Here is a 15,901-nt window from a genome sequence, read left to right on the forward strand (position 1 = left end):
TAAAGCAGTGCTACTTGTTTGTGCCTCCCTCTAGACCAGTGACAGTGAACCTTTTAGAGGGGCAGGTGATATGAGAAATGTCCACAGAAACCTGTGGAGAGGGGGAGGGAAGCAGTCTGGCCCCATGTCCCTCTGGCTTTCTAGTAACAAACTCTGTGCTGGGCCAATGGACACTCCCACAAAGAGGGTTCAGAGTGCCTCCTCTGGCACATGTGTCATAGGTTTGCCACCATGGTTCTAGACCATCTTGTATTTTCTTTGGTGTCCTTTGAAATGCTCTAATAATTTTCTTTTCTTTCCCTTTTTTGGGTAACAGCATTACCACTCACCATTATCTCTCCCCAAAATCCCCTCTCCAATTTAAAAGCCCTTCCCTTATGGCAATAAACTTAATCAAGCAAAACAAATACACACATTCGTTATATAGGAAAAATGTATATCTTATTCTGTATCTCATGTCCCTTACTTCTTTGTAAGGGGTAGATATCATAATTATATCTTAACTATCATGTTTGATAGCCTTTTTTCTAGTACTCACACATCTTGAACTCTGTTGTAGCTTACACTAATGATTGTTCTAACAATCTGGAAATTCTCTACTCTCTTAAGTTTTTATGATGCTATTATCTCCTGTTCTCCTCCTATATGCCTGACCACTCCTTCTCAGTCTTGTTTGTTGACTCATCATCCATAGCAAACCCTCTAATTTAGCTATCCCCCAATATTCTGGCCTGGGATTTTCTAGTCTGTACTGTTTTTCTTGGTGATCCTGTAAGCCCTTATAGGTTTAACTATCATTTTAATGCTGATGACTCCCACATCTATATTTCTCAGGGATCGTATCCCAAGGCAATCATAGGGATAAGCCATCCAATAGAGCACTTGCTGAGTCCCCTTGACACCTTCTGTGCCTTTGTGCTGAGCCTGGGGTACATGATGTATTCAGGAACAGGAAGGACCAGCATCTTTGGCGTGAGGGCTTGCTGAGTCCTTTTTCAGAGCTGCTCTTTCACCTTGGTTTCCACCTTCCACTCAACACTCATCTGTGGCTCCAAGAAGCTGTAACATACCCATTAGTCACACCTCAATGAAACCATCTCCACAGATGAGGTAAACCAAGTTGAGAGTAACTGATAGATCCCCTGAGTTAGGGAGATTTCTACCCCAAGCATGTGAAAACTTCCCCTGGTGGAATGGAACAATGGGGACAATTTATTCCAACAGACTTTAAGGTGGCTAAAGCAGGCACTGTGGGGCTCCTAGAGCTCAGTCAGACCTGGCAAATTGCCAAAGTCATCCACTGCATCCCAGGTCTTCAACCAGTTGTCCTGACTTTTGTCTTGTTACTGGACTTCGATGAATCTGGAAGAGAGGCTACTGAATTGTCATGATTTATTTCATCAGTCCTCTTCAAAAATAAAGGACTAGAAAGTGGGGAGCTTAGTCGATATGTAATAAGTAGTCCTCTCTGAGTTTCCTATGACTGAATAGTGAAAAACTGCCCTTTCCCTCCACTTGCAGAAGTCATGAACTTCAAGTATATGACAATTATTTACATGAGGATAGAACTTTAGACTTGAGTCATTAAGACTTGAGTTCAATTGCTGCCTTAAGACACTAGATGTGTGACCCTGAGAAAGTCATTGAACATCACAGTCTCAATTTACTATTCTGTAAAATGTGGATAATAATAGCATCTATCTCATAGGATTGTTATGAACATCATCTGAGTTAACATATGTAAAATGTTTTGCAAACTTTAATGCCCTATATAAAGGTTAACTATAATAACAATAAATTTGAGCCTGGGTCTTTCCTACTTGGTGCCTCTTCTCTGAGTATAGGTGACTGAGTAGTGATCCAAGATAGTTATTTCTAGTGTTGGCAGCAAGCGCATGAGGTTCAATAGGTTTAGAGTTTCTGAGTCTTCATTTGATATAAGAGGTATGTTCTATAGGCACTAGCCTATGTTGAGGGAAAAATGACTACTGGCAAAAGGATGAAGCCAATTGTTGTCCAGGTTTGTCAGAAGTCACCTACCTGCCGTGAGGAAGTTATTCAGACAGTGTAGAAAGGAAGCAAGGGTGAAATGCTTATTGAGCAGTTTCTTGTTTTGATGTTTTAAGTATCAACCTCCCATGAGAGTATAATAGTAGTTTCAAGTTACTGCTTCATGTTTTAAGAGTTTTTTGGTTAGTGAGCACTTTTTCTTTTGTGTGGAGAAAATAAATAGCCATTTGAAACTTGTTTTCATTGTACATTGGGCACCTTTCTACTTCTCACTTTGGGATGGGGGTCCTCCAGACTTAAGGCCCAAACTATTTTTAATAATTTTTTCCTGGTGCTCCAAGGTAGAGGCATAAAAAGCCTAAATAAAGAGTTTAACTCTTCAGACTGGAGACCAGAATTCCCTAAGAATGGGTTAAAACCCAGGCCATGTGTATATGGGTCTAGAGCTGAGAGGGATCCCCAAGAGGAGAGGAAGAAAATAAATGGCCCAGCGCCTATATTATATTTAACTGAACAGTGATCAAAGATGGAACTGACCGTCTTGGATCTCTGCTCAATCACCAGCATGAGCATCATCTCCAGTCCTATAAAAAATTTTGAACTAGTTGTATCATAGATATCTCAGACTCAACACAAATAAACCAGAACCTCATTGACTTTTCCCTCAAACTCACCCATCTAGTGAACGTCTGTTTCTATCTCCCAGATTTTAAACTTTAGTGTTATCCTCAAGTTCTCAGATTCCTTCATCCCACATGTCTAGTCATTGAATGTTGGCATTTCTACCTTGACAACATCTCTTCATATCCAGCACCTTCTCTTTCCATCGTCGACGCCCTAGTTCAGGTCCTCACTACCTCTTGCCTAGATTACTGCAACAGCTTCCTAATTACCCTCCCTGCCTCGAGAACCGTCTCCCATCCAGTCTATCCTGTGTACTACTGCCATAAAAGCACAAATCTGACTTTGTCACCCTCCCACTCAGTCCCCTACAGTCTCTTTTGCCTCTCAGATAAAATATAAACTTTTCAGTTTAGCTTTAAAAGCCCTGTGCAATTTGGCCCAGACTATCTTTCTAGATTCACTTGGTGTTCCTCCCCCTCCCACACTCTGCAATCCAGTCAAACTGGCCTTCTCTCTGTTCCTCACCAAGACACTCCACCTTCAGGTTCTGTACCCTTGCAGTCACCAGCCCATCCTCTCTCCTCCAGGCCCATGCATTTCCTCCTACTTCCAATTTATAGAATTCCTCTGTTCCTTTGAGATGTTGCTCAAGCACCATCTTCTTTGCTGAGCTTTTCACGATCTCCATAAACATGCTAGGGCTGTTCTCCAACTACCTTGTATTTATTTTGTACATATTTACATATAAATTTGTCCCTCTCAATAAAGTGTAAGTATTCTGAGAGCAGAGATTTTTTTTTTTCCATTTTGTATCTTTAGTGCCAAACAAAATGTGAGGGCATGCTAGACTCTTACCAAGTGTTAACTGAATTATTGATAATTGCTTACCTAATTTAATTAAACTGCTCATTTGGATAAATTGAGCTTTAAAGGATTTTTTTTTGTTTGTTTCAGAATGATTGTATGTGATTTCTACACAATCTAAACATAGAACTGCAAAACTTTCCCACCTGTCATTTACCAAAGTCTTAAGAGACTAGTCCCACTGGGCTGAGGTGAGATTATAATTAATGGAGCTCTCATTGCAATACACAATATATTACCTCATTGTATTACAGCCTGTACAAACTATGGGTTTTGTAAACCTTTGGCACCTACCTCACTTAGTGCAAGGGGACAAAACAGACTATCCTTGTCTCAGAGGACATAAAAGGTAGATTAACTGGCCAACTTGTGAGAATTGAGAGAATGTCTTGCTTGCATAGCTAAAACCTCCAATTTTGAGATGACTTTATATTTGAAAGAGAAAACAGGAATTAAATTTAACTGAAATTAATTCCAGACAAAATAAAAAATAGCAAAGTTCATGAAAGAATAATAATCTGATAAATCCATTTATAAGCACTTCCTCCTAACTCTTTTAAATCTCTCCTTTTCTCTTTGCTATATGTAACCTTTGTAATGTGCTCAGATAACTTCTGTAATCTACTCCAATCTCAGTTCTGATAAAGTGATGCAAGAGGTAATCTCTTAAGGTACTTCTCTCAATTAAAAGATCACAGAATCTTAGTGCAAGGAGGGGACTTTGAATTCAGCTATTTCAATTTTCCCATTTTATAGATAAGGAAACTAAGATGCAAAGTAACTTATTGAAGGTCATCAAGCTAGTTAATGACTTTGGACAATTCCTTAAGTTAAAAAAATTTTTTGGATACTTAAAAATATATATATTTTATCTTTATTTCTGACTACATTATTTTAACAAAGAATAAAAAAGAAAGAGAAAAAATGAACTGGTAGGGAATTGTGAGAAGATGGCAGTGTTTTGGGAGCTAGAGAACTCAAATCTCCTATATACAATTCTTAAATGGCATCTAAGATGGTGAGATGGACAGACCATTATGCCCAGAATTATGCTTGGAATTATTAAAACCTGAGGTCAAATCCAATATCTATATGATTTTAGGCAAGTTACTTAATTTCTGTTTGCCTCAGTTTCCTCAATTATAAAATAGGGACAAGTAACTAACTTCCAAGTTTTTCATGATGATCGAATGAGAGAATATTTATAAAACTCCAGAGATAGTGCCTAGCAACACTTAACAAATATTTCCTTCCTTCGTTCCCTTTATTCCTTTGTACCTTCATTCCTTCCTTTCTTCCTTCCTTTCCAAAAATATACCAGGTAAAAAATGAGGAAGAGAATTAGCTATAAACTTCTCCTGAATCAGTAGTTCAGGACTGTACAAAATGACCATCAGAATCTGGTGGAAGCTCTTAACAGATACAATCCAGGAGGATAATTCAGAATGAAGAACACAGTCCCAAAGGCAGGATAGCTCTTATCCAGTGACAATGGGTTTCTAACTAGCAGTAGGCCTAGGGCAGCCCTGATGCTTTTCTGCAGCAAGATTTGTTATCAGGTGGTTGTTTTTTTGTTTTTGTTTTTGTTTTTTTAATTTTCAGAAATTACATAGAGATGTGGTAGGGAAAGAAAATAAATTCTTGATAATTTAAGGTAATATTTAATTAAATAAAGCCCACTGTATATTCATATCAACTCCTTACAGAATCAGACTCAATCAACTAATAATATATAATGACAACTTATAGGTAGCATTTTGTTACAAAGCATTTTTCTCCCAACAACCCCCAATGATAATAATGCAACCCAATTTAATTTACTAAGCACTAATTTTAGGACACTTTATTGTTTCCTAATTGCTAGGCACTGTGCTAGGTTCTAGAGATATGAAGATAAAAAAGAAACAGTCTTTGCCCTCAAAGAGCTTACAATTTACTGGAAAGAAAACATATACACACCAAAGTACATTTTTTAAAACTACAAAATAAACTCAGGGAAGGGAAGCATTAGCAACTGAAGATACCTTTAGAAGTTATCTAGTCCAAACTCTGCATGTATATATGAGGAAACCAAGATCTAGAAAGTTTAAGACTTGCCCAGGTTCACAAGGGAGTAAGTATCAGAGCCAAGATTTGAACTCAAATCCTCTGACTACAAATTCACTGCTCTTTTTACTACAGTACACTGCCCTTTGTAGGGCAGCTGGGTGTTACAGTGGATGGAGGGCCAGATGTGAAGTCAGGAAGACATGAGTTCAAATCTAACCTCAGACACTGACTAGCTGAGTGACTTCAGGCAAATCACTGAACTCTGTTTGCCTTTGTTTCCTCATCTGGAAATTAGCTAGAAAAGGAAATGGCAAACCACTTGAGTATTTTTCCAAGAGAACCCCAAATGGGGTCATGAAGAGTCAGATAGACTTGAACAACAAATTTCAAACAAATACTCCTGCCTTTCAAACAAATATTTTTTATCATTACTACCTTGGCAACCATCAATAAATACTGTCACCTACAACAGAAAAAGAGCGTTTGTACATTAAAACCATGAATCTTTTATAGTTCTGGTTTTAATTTTTTTTGTTTTTTTGATTAGCATATAACAAATACAGCATGTCAAATCTGAAATGATACTGCTCTGTCTCCCTCTGAATGTCCTCCTATTATCTTCAGTCTATTTTAAAATATTTCACTGATTCTATTTGTTGATATCACTACTCCTAGTCCTACCTTGCCAGTCTATTTCCCACCAAAATTCTTTCTTGTATTAGATAATCCTTCATCAAGCAAAACAACTCATGCTTTGGCCATATTTGAAAATAGATGTCTCATCTCTAATCTTATCACTCTTCTGTAAGAGATGAGAAGAATTTTCCATCAGCAGTAATGACTGTTCATCTTATTAATCAGGGCTTACAAGTTTTTTAGAATTGTTTTTCTTTACAATGGCTTAGGAAAAACATTTTGGCGTGGGGAACAGCTTATGTAATAGCATAAAAATAGAAGATATAATGTATATAGGGAACAGAAAAAAAACACATGAAAAATGGTTCATATCACTAATTTGGCTAAAATGTAGATTGTGTGAGGCAAAGTAATGTGAAATCAGTCTGGAAAGATAGAATAAAGGCAGGTCATAAAGGGATTTAAATGATAAACAGATATGCGTGTTTTACCTTAGAACTATTAAATGCTATGCTAAGCACTAGGGATACAAATAGAAAAGGAAGATAATCCTTGTTCTCAAGAAGCTCACATTCTAATGGGAAAGAATACCTATGAAAGGTTTTAGCAGCAGTCAGATGGATAAATCCTGTGGTCCCTCAGTGCAGCAGCAAAATGGATGACAATGCCTTTTCTTTAATATTATTTCCACGGATCAAATCAAATCAATTTCTGATGCCAAACCATTTTTATAATACCAAGGACTTGGGGGATCTGGGTGGTTCAGGGGATTGAGATCCAGGGAGGTCCTGGGTTCAAATTTGACCCCAGACACTTCCTAGTTGTTTGACTCGGGACAAGTCACTTAACTCCAGTTTCCAGACTGCATCTCCATAAGAATTTCTACCAAGGATGAGGGCTATGGGCACTGAGTCCTGGGGGCAGGTCCAGGACTCTCTTCAGTGATGTCTGAGGGGAGATGGTGGCCATGGTGGTGGTGGCAGTTTGACTTGCTTGGCAGATGCTGCTACCTGTCTCCCCCAATGACAACTGTGAGTCACTGAAACCTTTGGAGCAAAGACAAGTCTTTGCTTTTGGAATGCCAGAAGGCAGCGAATAGAAGGGTGACAGCTGGAAGGGACAGAAAAGAGATGGTCCCACTAGGACACTATTCCAGTAGTTTCTGAGAGTGAAGAAGGTCTGAATGCAGTGATGATCACATGGGCGGGGAGAAGAGGCTGATCCTAGGAGTGCTGTGGCTGTGGAGTTGAAAAGACTTAGTAACTGATTGGGTATAGAGGCAAGTTAGTTACCAGTGGAAGACAATTTCATTAGCTGCAAACCTGAGGGGGTAGAAATGATCAAAATAGAACTTTATCAAAATAGAACTTTAATAGAAGGATGGGAGAGATAATAGTAAAAGCATAATCATCTCCATGTTACAGTCAATGAAACTGAGGCTCTAGCTAACTCTCATTGTGAAAGGGCTGGGAGTCCAATGTCAGGCTGACTCCCATTCTAATGCTTATTTCATTACACATGATGCTGACTCAATAATACCTTTCAGAAATAAAATCAAGAATGAATAAAATTCCATTAAAGATACTCTCTCCATATATACAGGAATATGTCTAAATTTATATATACACACACAAATGAATGGGGAAACATTTATTAAGAGACTGCTATGATAAATGCTGGGGATACGAAAATAAAATATAGTCCTTGAACCTTAAGTAGCATGCATTCTAGTTGAAGAAGATAGCACATAAAGGAGAGTGGTGGTCATGGGGGGAAAGTCTTAGGGGTCACAAAGATGGTGAGTTGATACAGAGGGCAGTTCAACTAACACACACTTTATAGAAACAATTGCATTATCAACTTATTACTGTGTCCAGAGCAAGAGATGGGAAGTTGTATGTGTGGTAGTAGCCAGAAAGCAAGATGCCCTGGGTAGATGGTTGGATGAGATACGAAGCTAAAACATAGTCTCAGGCCTGGGGCCAGCTAGCTAAAGAAGGCTATGTGCTAGTTTTTACTAAATTGATTGCCATCAGTCGAGCTGGCTGGATCAAAAAGCAAGAGTTTCAAGGAGAGGATTAATATTCTAGGGACTGGGAGAATGGATTCTGGAAATCCTTAGGTGAAGGTACACTTCCAGCAAAATTAACACAGATTTGAAAAATATATATTTTATAGTATTTTAAAGCATCTTTCTCTATGGAGGACATAATCTAATTCTTCCTTTCCATATCTTGAGAGATCAGTAGAAAGAGCAATTATCTTTATTTTATAGAGAAGTAAATTGGAATATTCCCAGTTCACATACTGATTAGTAGAGTCAAGGATATATCACTGATCTGCTGAATACAAAGTCTACATGGCACATTACTGTCCTGTCCTATTGCCCCAATTCATCAAGTCCTATAATTTCTTTAGCAGGTACTTATTAACCAGTAGAATGCCCTTAGAATTGGGGTGTTTTGTGGGGAGTGGTGTTATTTATGAGATTGATATGCTCCAGTAGTTTTCTCTTTCTGTGATTGGGAACATCTAGTTTGCCCTCTTCATCTTTGTCCTCTTCATTTTATAATGAAAAGTGGGTCAAAAAATGGAATCCAAGCATTCTGGGAAATAATTAGAGTTAAGCTAAGAAACTGACTAAAATGTGCATACTATTTGATCCAGAGATTCTCACTGTTAGCCATTACTGTAAAGATGCCAAAGACAGAAAGACCTTCATATATTTAAAGAAACACTTTTTTTTTATAATAGCAAAGAGCTAGAATAAAGTAAATATCCATTGATTGGAGACAATTTTTTTTAATGTGAAAATAATGAAATTATTTTAAATAAATGAAATTAACTTCAGTGTAAGGACTAATTTACCTATGAAGAATTCAGAGAAATGGCTTGGGAATCAGTAGCCCTGGGCTCAAATTCCACCTCTGACATTTCTTTCCTGTATGACCTTGAGAAAATCTCTAAAACGTTACTTCCTTTATGAGGGAGTTAGACTACATGGTCTCTGAAGTTTTTTCTAGACCAAGTTCTATGATCTATGCCTTCTATGAATTGATGCTAATTGAAGAAAATAGAAAAAAAGAAAACAATGATTATAACAATGTAAATGGAAAAGAAACAAGAGGGAAACTGATTGTATGAAAAGTTATAACCATGACTAAGCTTAGTCCCAAAGAAGAGTTAAGAAAATGTACCTTCCTCCCTTCTTTGCAAAAGCAGGGAATAATGAGTATGGAATCTTGTCTATATTGTCAGGTTCAGAAGATATATTTGTTTAGTTCTTTTTATTTTATTATGTCATTTTAAAAAGTTAAGGATTTAGTTTCTCTCCCTCCTAGTTTCCTCAACCTAAAAACCAATTGAACAAAAACAAAACCCTTGAAAAAATATGAAGTCAAAACAAATCCTTATTTTCATGATAATAAAAAACAAATATCTTATTTTGATTGTAGAGTGCATAACTTCTCTGTGAGAATGTTCTTTTTTCTGTTAAGTTTGGTACAATAGTATTCCATTACATACACATATATGTATATATGTATACATATATATATATTTAACTTGTTTGTCCATTTTAATTTATGGGTACCATAATATTTTTATGCATCTTTAGTTTGTTTTGCTTAGGACTAATTCTTCCCTTAAACTATGCTTCTCTAATTCCTCCTACCTAAAATGTAAAAATGGCTATCCTTGCAGTTGTAATAAAGGTTTACTTCGCTGACAATGGTAGTGTATCAGTTAAGTAAGGAGAGGCCTTCCAGAACAGGAACAAGGAGTGAGGGAGTGAGTCCAAGCTAATATGGATGGAGTAGCTGTCTCTCTCTCTTTACCCAGTGATAACAGGTTGTTAGTTACCACACTGTTTCCCCAAAGGGAAGTAGCTGGAGAGGATTTGATGGCAAGCTCACCTGTCAGCTACCATTATTGTGTGCATCTTAAAAACTACTCAGACTGTACCTTAGAAGATTTGGTTTAGCTATTCCCTTATTGTAACAATGGAGATAGTTAGTCTAACAAGAATCATGACTGTATTGGGAACTTTTAAAATTATTCCACCCTACTCAGACAGTGCCTTAGGGGAAGATAAAGTGCAAACTCCTGATTAAACAATGAAAGTCCCTAACTCATACCTTATAGTAAAGCTAGAACCTTAAGATAGGTCTATTTTTAGATCTAATACAAAAAGGTGTTAAGTACCTGTAAAAGTTAAATTAGTACCTAAAAAGGTCAAGTAACTTACAAAAGGCAAGCTTAACAAAGAGGTGTGAAGTACTCAGAAGATATAATCTAACCAGAGAAGGTAAGAACCAAAGGAGGTGAGAACTAAGAATGGGCAGTACTGGAAAAAAGCAACTACTGTGATTGGTAGACATGAAAATTTAGGGGAGGTGACGTAAGAGAAAATTTCTTTAAAAGGAAGGGGTAAAAAGTCAGTTGGAAATTGAGTTCAGAGTTTGGTGTGGAGTTCGATTCTGAACTCGGTTCAGGAAATAGTTTTCAGTGGAGGACTGGAACCCAGCTTGGAGATGGTCTTGTGGTGAGTTACAAGACTGACTCCCTTTCATTTAGACTCAGGAAGGCCACTTTGGCTAAGGCCTTTAACTACTGTTTGGCTCAGCCTGAGCCAGAGCAGTTTAAATTAATTCTATCTCTCTCTCTCTCTCCTTCCCTTAATTCCTTCTCTCTCTATTAATTAAAATCTCCATAAATCCCTAGCTGACTTGGGCATTTTCATATTTGGGAATTTCCCATGGCAACCACTTATTTAGATTTTAAGTCAAAACACTAAAAATTATCCTTACAGTTTTGGCGTTTACAATTGATGATTTCAGTGCCTTCCCCTCAGAAAGGATTTATTTTATTTTATTTTTTATTTATTTTTTAAACCCATACCTTCCATCTTGGAGTCAATACTGTGTATTGGCTCCAAGGCAGAAGAGTGGTAAGGGCTAGGCAATGGGGGTCAAGTGACTTGCCCAGGGTCACACAGCTGGGAAGTGTCTGAGGCCAGATTTGAACCTAGGACCTCCCATCTCTAGACCTGGCTCTCAATCCACTGAGCTACCCAGCTGCCCCCTCTCAGAAAGGATTTAGAGGCAAGCCCCAGGCACAAGAGTCTTATCTCTGAGGGAAAGGCCTCAAGCACTCTTTGTGAAACCTGACCCTAGTTTCTTGAAGTAACCTTTCCAAAATAGTATTGAGAGACTAAAACGAATATCTGATTGATATAGATGGTTTATTATTGGGGTTCAGGTAAACTGGATGAGGGTAGAGGGAATGGATAGCCCTGTTAAAATCCTATACAGTCCATAATCTGATCCCTTCCCAGTTAAAATGACCCTTTCTATTATCTTATTTAACTATTAAAGTAAGAGAGTTATGAAAGAATAAATTCAAGGAGGCAGGGAAGGACAAGGGGAGCAATGATCTCCTCAGAGAGTCCATGGCCCCCCTTAGGGGCCTGAGATGTCTTTTCCTTCAGGTTGAGGAGACAGGAGATGTATGTTGAAGGGAGAACAGCTATGAGTTTGGAGCATGAGACAGGATCCTCTCAGATGGCTTCAGTGATCTTCAACCCCTAAAATTGGTCCTGACAGCTTCAGGTCTCAGGTCAGAAGACCCCAAAGGTTCCTCCAAACCCTCTCAGAACCATTTTTCTTCCCAGAAGCCTTTGCTCCTCAACTGCCACTCCTCTTTCAGTCCTCATCTCAGAGTTCCAAATCTTCCCTGCCCCCCACCCCATCCTTATACCCCTTTCTCTGCTTTTGCCCTGTTGAATGAAATTGTTTTCTGTACCTAATTTGGTGTGTGCATGTGTGATCTCTTCCTTCTTTGAACCAGTTGAAATGAAAGTAATGTAAATGGCAGCCATTCCCTCCACTCCTATCCTCCTTATTTGTAGAGATACCTACTTGTGCATCCACATTATGTGAGATAATTTCCCTAACCTTTTCCTTTCTCTGTCAATGTATTTCTCTTTTCATTCTTTCCTTAAGAATATCAAAGTAATATAGTATAAGAGAAAATTCAGTAGTAGTCTGGAATGTATCCTATATTTGGGTAGAAAAGATTTCAAAAGATTCAAGGAAGGATGAATTTTACAGGGTAACTTGACTTATAAGGTAACTAGGGATAAAAAGTCATCAGGAATGAAATTCAGAAAAGACAAAGAAATTTAGAACTACAAAATGATTATGTTAAATGATCAATGGGGAGACTAGTCTCCCAATGATCATCAGGGGGGGATTGTAAACCTTAAAATTTCTTAGACTTATGAATGTTGGAAATTTCCCCATTTCCAACATTAGGTAGGGAGGGTCCTTCTCCTCCCTACCTAAGATTACTTTAGGACAGAAACCTTTTGCTGAACAATGGAAAGGGCTTTGATCTATACTTAAGCATAGAACAGGAAGTTCTTTGAGTCATGATTGATTTTAGAATTGATACAATAGAGATACTTGGAATGACAGAACCAGGTCTTGGAACTTACAATCTCCACCCTACTCAGTCCTAACAGGATTTAGGAAGGGCTGCAGCATAGATCAAAATTTAATTATTTGAGAATATGACCTTCAACAGACATGTGCAAAGGAGCAGACCTCTGGGTGGTCCTGGGTTAAGCTAGAGCCACCATTGGCACAGGGAAGACATGGACAGTGATTGGTAGATGTGAGAACTGAGGGGAAGGAACTGAGATGGTTTCCTTAAAGATAGCGGGGTCGGAGGACTGATGGAGGTTGGAGAGGTTTTGCTCTGAGAGGTTGTGCTCTGAGGAGCTTGCTCTGAAGGAAGCTGGAGGTGGAGGCCCCTGAGACTGTTTCTCCATTTTGGTCACATGATTGATAGGGACTGATCTCTTTTCTTTGCCTCAGCTATCTAAGGGCTTGGGCCTTTTGGCCCAGCCTAAACAGAGGGGGTATTTAAGCCCTATTCCCTTCTCTCTCTCTCTCTCTCTCTCTCTCTCTCTAATACCTTTCTTCCTCCTGTTTGTAATTAAACTCCATAAAAGGTTGACTGCTGACTTGAGTTTTCATTTAGGAATTACATAGCTGAATTCCTTGGTGATCTTAAATTAATATGTATCAGTCTTTTAAAGTGATTTCCTTGTCACACCAAGTAGTTATGATGGAAAACTACCTTGATATCTTAGACCCAGAGTATAAAAAAGAAATTGAAAAAATCTATTGATAACTTCCTAAAAAAAGATCCCCAAAAGACTTCCAGGAATATTATAGCCAAATTCTATGGCTCCCAGAGCAAGGAAAAAATATTGCAAGAAGAACAGAGAGAAACAATTGAAATATTATAGAGTCACAATATTTAGCAGCTTCCACATTAAAGGAGCAAAGGACCTGTAATATGATATTCTACTAGGCAAATGATCTAGAATTATAACAAAGAATAACCTATCCAGAAAAACTGAGTATATTCTTTCATAATTACCAGAAATAAAAGTGGATAGGGAAGGGTGAGAGGGAGAGAGAAAATTTGGAACTTAATTTAAAAAGAAAATAATGTTTAAAATAAGTAAATAATAACTTTAAAAGAAAAAAAAGTAAAAAAAAGAGACTCTATCAAATTCTATGATACAAATATGATCTTGATACCTACACCAGAAAGTCAAAACGAATAAAAATATCAACCAATATCATTAGTGAATATTGATGCAAAAAGATCCAAGTAAAATAATAATGAGACAACAGCAATGTAAAATAAAGATTATATGCTATGAACAAGACTGGATTTATCCCAGAAATTCAATCTGGTTCAATAGGAATACTATAAATATAACTAACCACATTAATATGAATCTCCCTCCCCAAATCATATGATTATATTGATAGGTTCAGAAAAAGCTTTGGACAAAATACAATACCTATTCTTGTTGAAAATACTTTTTGGGGGCAGCTAGGTGGCTTAGTGGATTGAGAGTCAGGCCTAAAGATGGGAGGTTTGGGGTTCAAATGTGACCTTTGTAAAGGGTGAAAATTATGGTTGGGACTAAAAAAAAAAATCTAAATTTAAATGGTCACCAAGGGAAATCCCAAATAATAAAATACCCAAGTCAGCTGCCAAATTTTTATGGTGATTTGATTACAACAGGAGGAAGAAAATATTAAAGGGAGAGAGAGAGGGAGAAAAGGAAAGGAGTTTAACTCAGAACTACTCTGGCTCAGGTTGAGCCAAAGTGGGCATTAAGGCCTTGGAGAGCCAAGGCAGGGAAAGGGGTCAGTCCTTATCACTCACATGACTGGTCTGAAGGAAAGCTGTCTGCAGGACTGCTCCAAGCTCAAGCTCCAGGATTGAACTGAACTCTAGCCCTCCTCACAGGAAGTCCCGAGAACTCCAGAGGCTGTTCTCTACCTCACTTCCCGCGTCTCATATGTGCCAATGGTGGCTCAAGCTTGACTTAGGACCACCCAGAGGTCTGTCCTTTTTTTTTCACATGTCTGTTGAAGGCCATTTTTTTCAAATAATTAAATCTTAAGTTTGATGCAGCCTTTCCTAATCTTGTTACACTGAGTAGGGTGGAGAATGTGGGTTTCCAAGACCTGATTCTGTTATTCTAAGTATCTCTATTGTTATTGATCAGGAAATAGCTAAATCAGATCTTCTAAAGAATGGTCTGATTAGGGTGGAATAGTTTTGAAATTCATACCTTAGACACTTCTTAGCTGTGTGAACCTGGGCAAGTCTCTTAACCTCAGTTACCTAGCTCTTATTGCTTTTCTGACTTGGAACCAATACAGAGTCTTGATTCCAAAGTGGAAGGTAAGGATTTAAAAAAAGAAAGTAAGAAAGAAAATACTTTCCTTAATATAAGTAATATCTAACTAAAACCAAGAACCAGCAAAGGTAGGCTAAGCCAATATAATAAACATGACCATACTCCACAGATTTACTTATTCAGTGCCATACCAATCAAACTACTTTATAGAGTTAGAAAAATAATAACAAAATGTGGGGACAGTATGAAAACAGCAGGGACTTCCATTGAACAAAACTCTGGAAAGTGTATAAAGACCTTCCCCACTCCCCCAATAGCAAAGACTTTGGGGTAGCCATAATTCATCTAAAGTCAGACATGTAGCTCACTTGAGACTTCAACCCCTCCCTCTCCCCCTTCTTTGCTAAAACTGGATATTCTAACCAATAGCCACTGATGTATGTATTCTCTGGCAATCTGGGTTAGATGGTCCTATATTGACATATTGCTTTATAAGCCTATAGAAAACTCTGTCTAGATTTGATGAAATAAACCAAATCCACTGTACCACCCTGTAAATCATTGACATCCATTGTATATATAAAGAACTTACCTAATCCTCAACCTGATTCAAACTCTATAAAAATGTACCTGTGATCAATAAACTTTACTACTGATTAGCAAACAGCTTGTCTCTGGTCCTCCTGATCCCAACCTATTACTCATCTCTCCCACCCCATCTTGAGGACCCACATATAGGTCTTACAATGAAATTCATTTGGAGGAAATAAAAGGAAAGAATATCAAGAAAATTAAAAGAAAAAAAGTGGGAAGGAAGGAGGTCTAGCAGTAGCAGATCTCAAACTATATTAAAAAGCTGTAGCAGTCAAAATAACATTGTAATAGATAAGAATCAGAATGGTTATTCAGTGGAACAGATTAGGCACATGATATACAGAAGCAAATAAGCATAGTAACCTGATGGTTTGATTGATCCGAAGACTC

At 37.8% G+C, this 15,901-nt stretch overlaps 1 protein-coding gene across 2 annotated transcripts in view; it reads left to right on the forward strand.

The window, feature by feature from the left end:
* LOC100018677 (carbonic anhydrase 13) overlaps nucleotides 1-15,901 on the forward strand; it is a 97,920-nt gene that overhangs the window by 8,073 nt on the left and 73,946 nt on the right. The window lies entirely within an intron of this gene.

This window comes from Monodelphis domestica, chromosome 3 (assembly GCF_027887165.1).
Source record: "Monodelphis domestica isolate mMonDom1 chromosome 3, mMonDom1.pri, whole genome shotgun sequence".
NCBI classification, from domain to species: Eukaryota; Metazoa; Chordata; class Mammalia; order Didelphimorphia; family Didelphidae; genus Monodelphis; species Monodelphis domestica.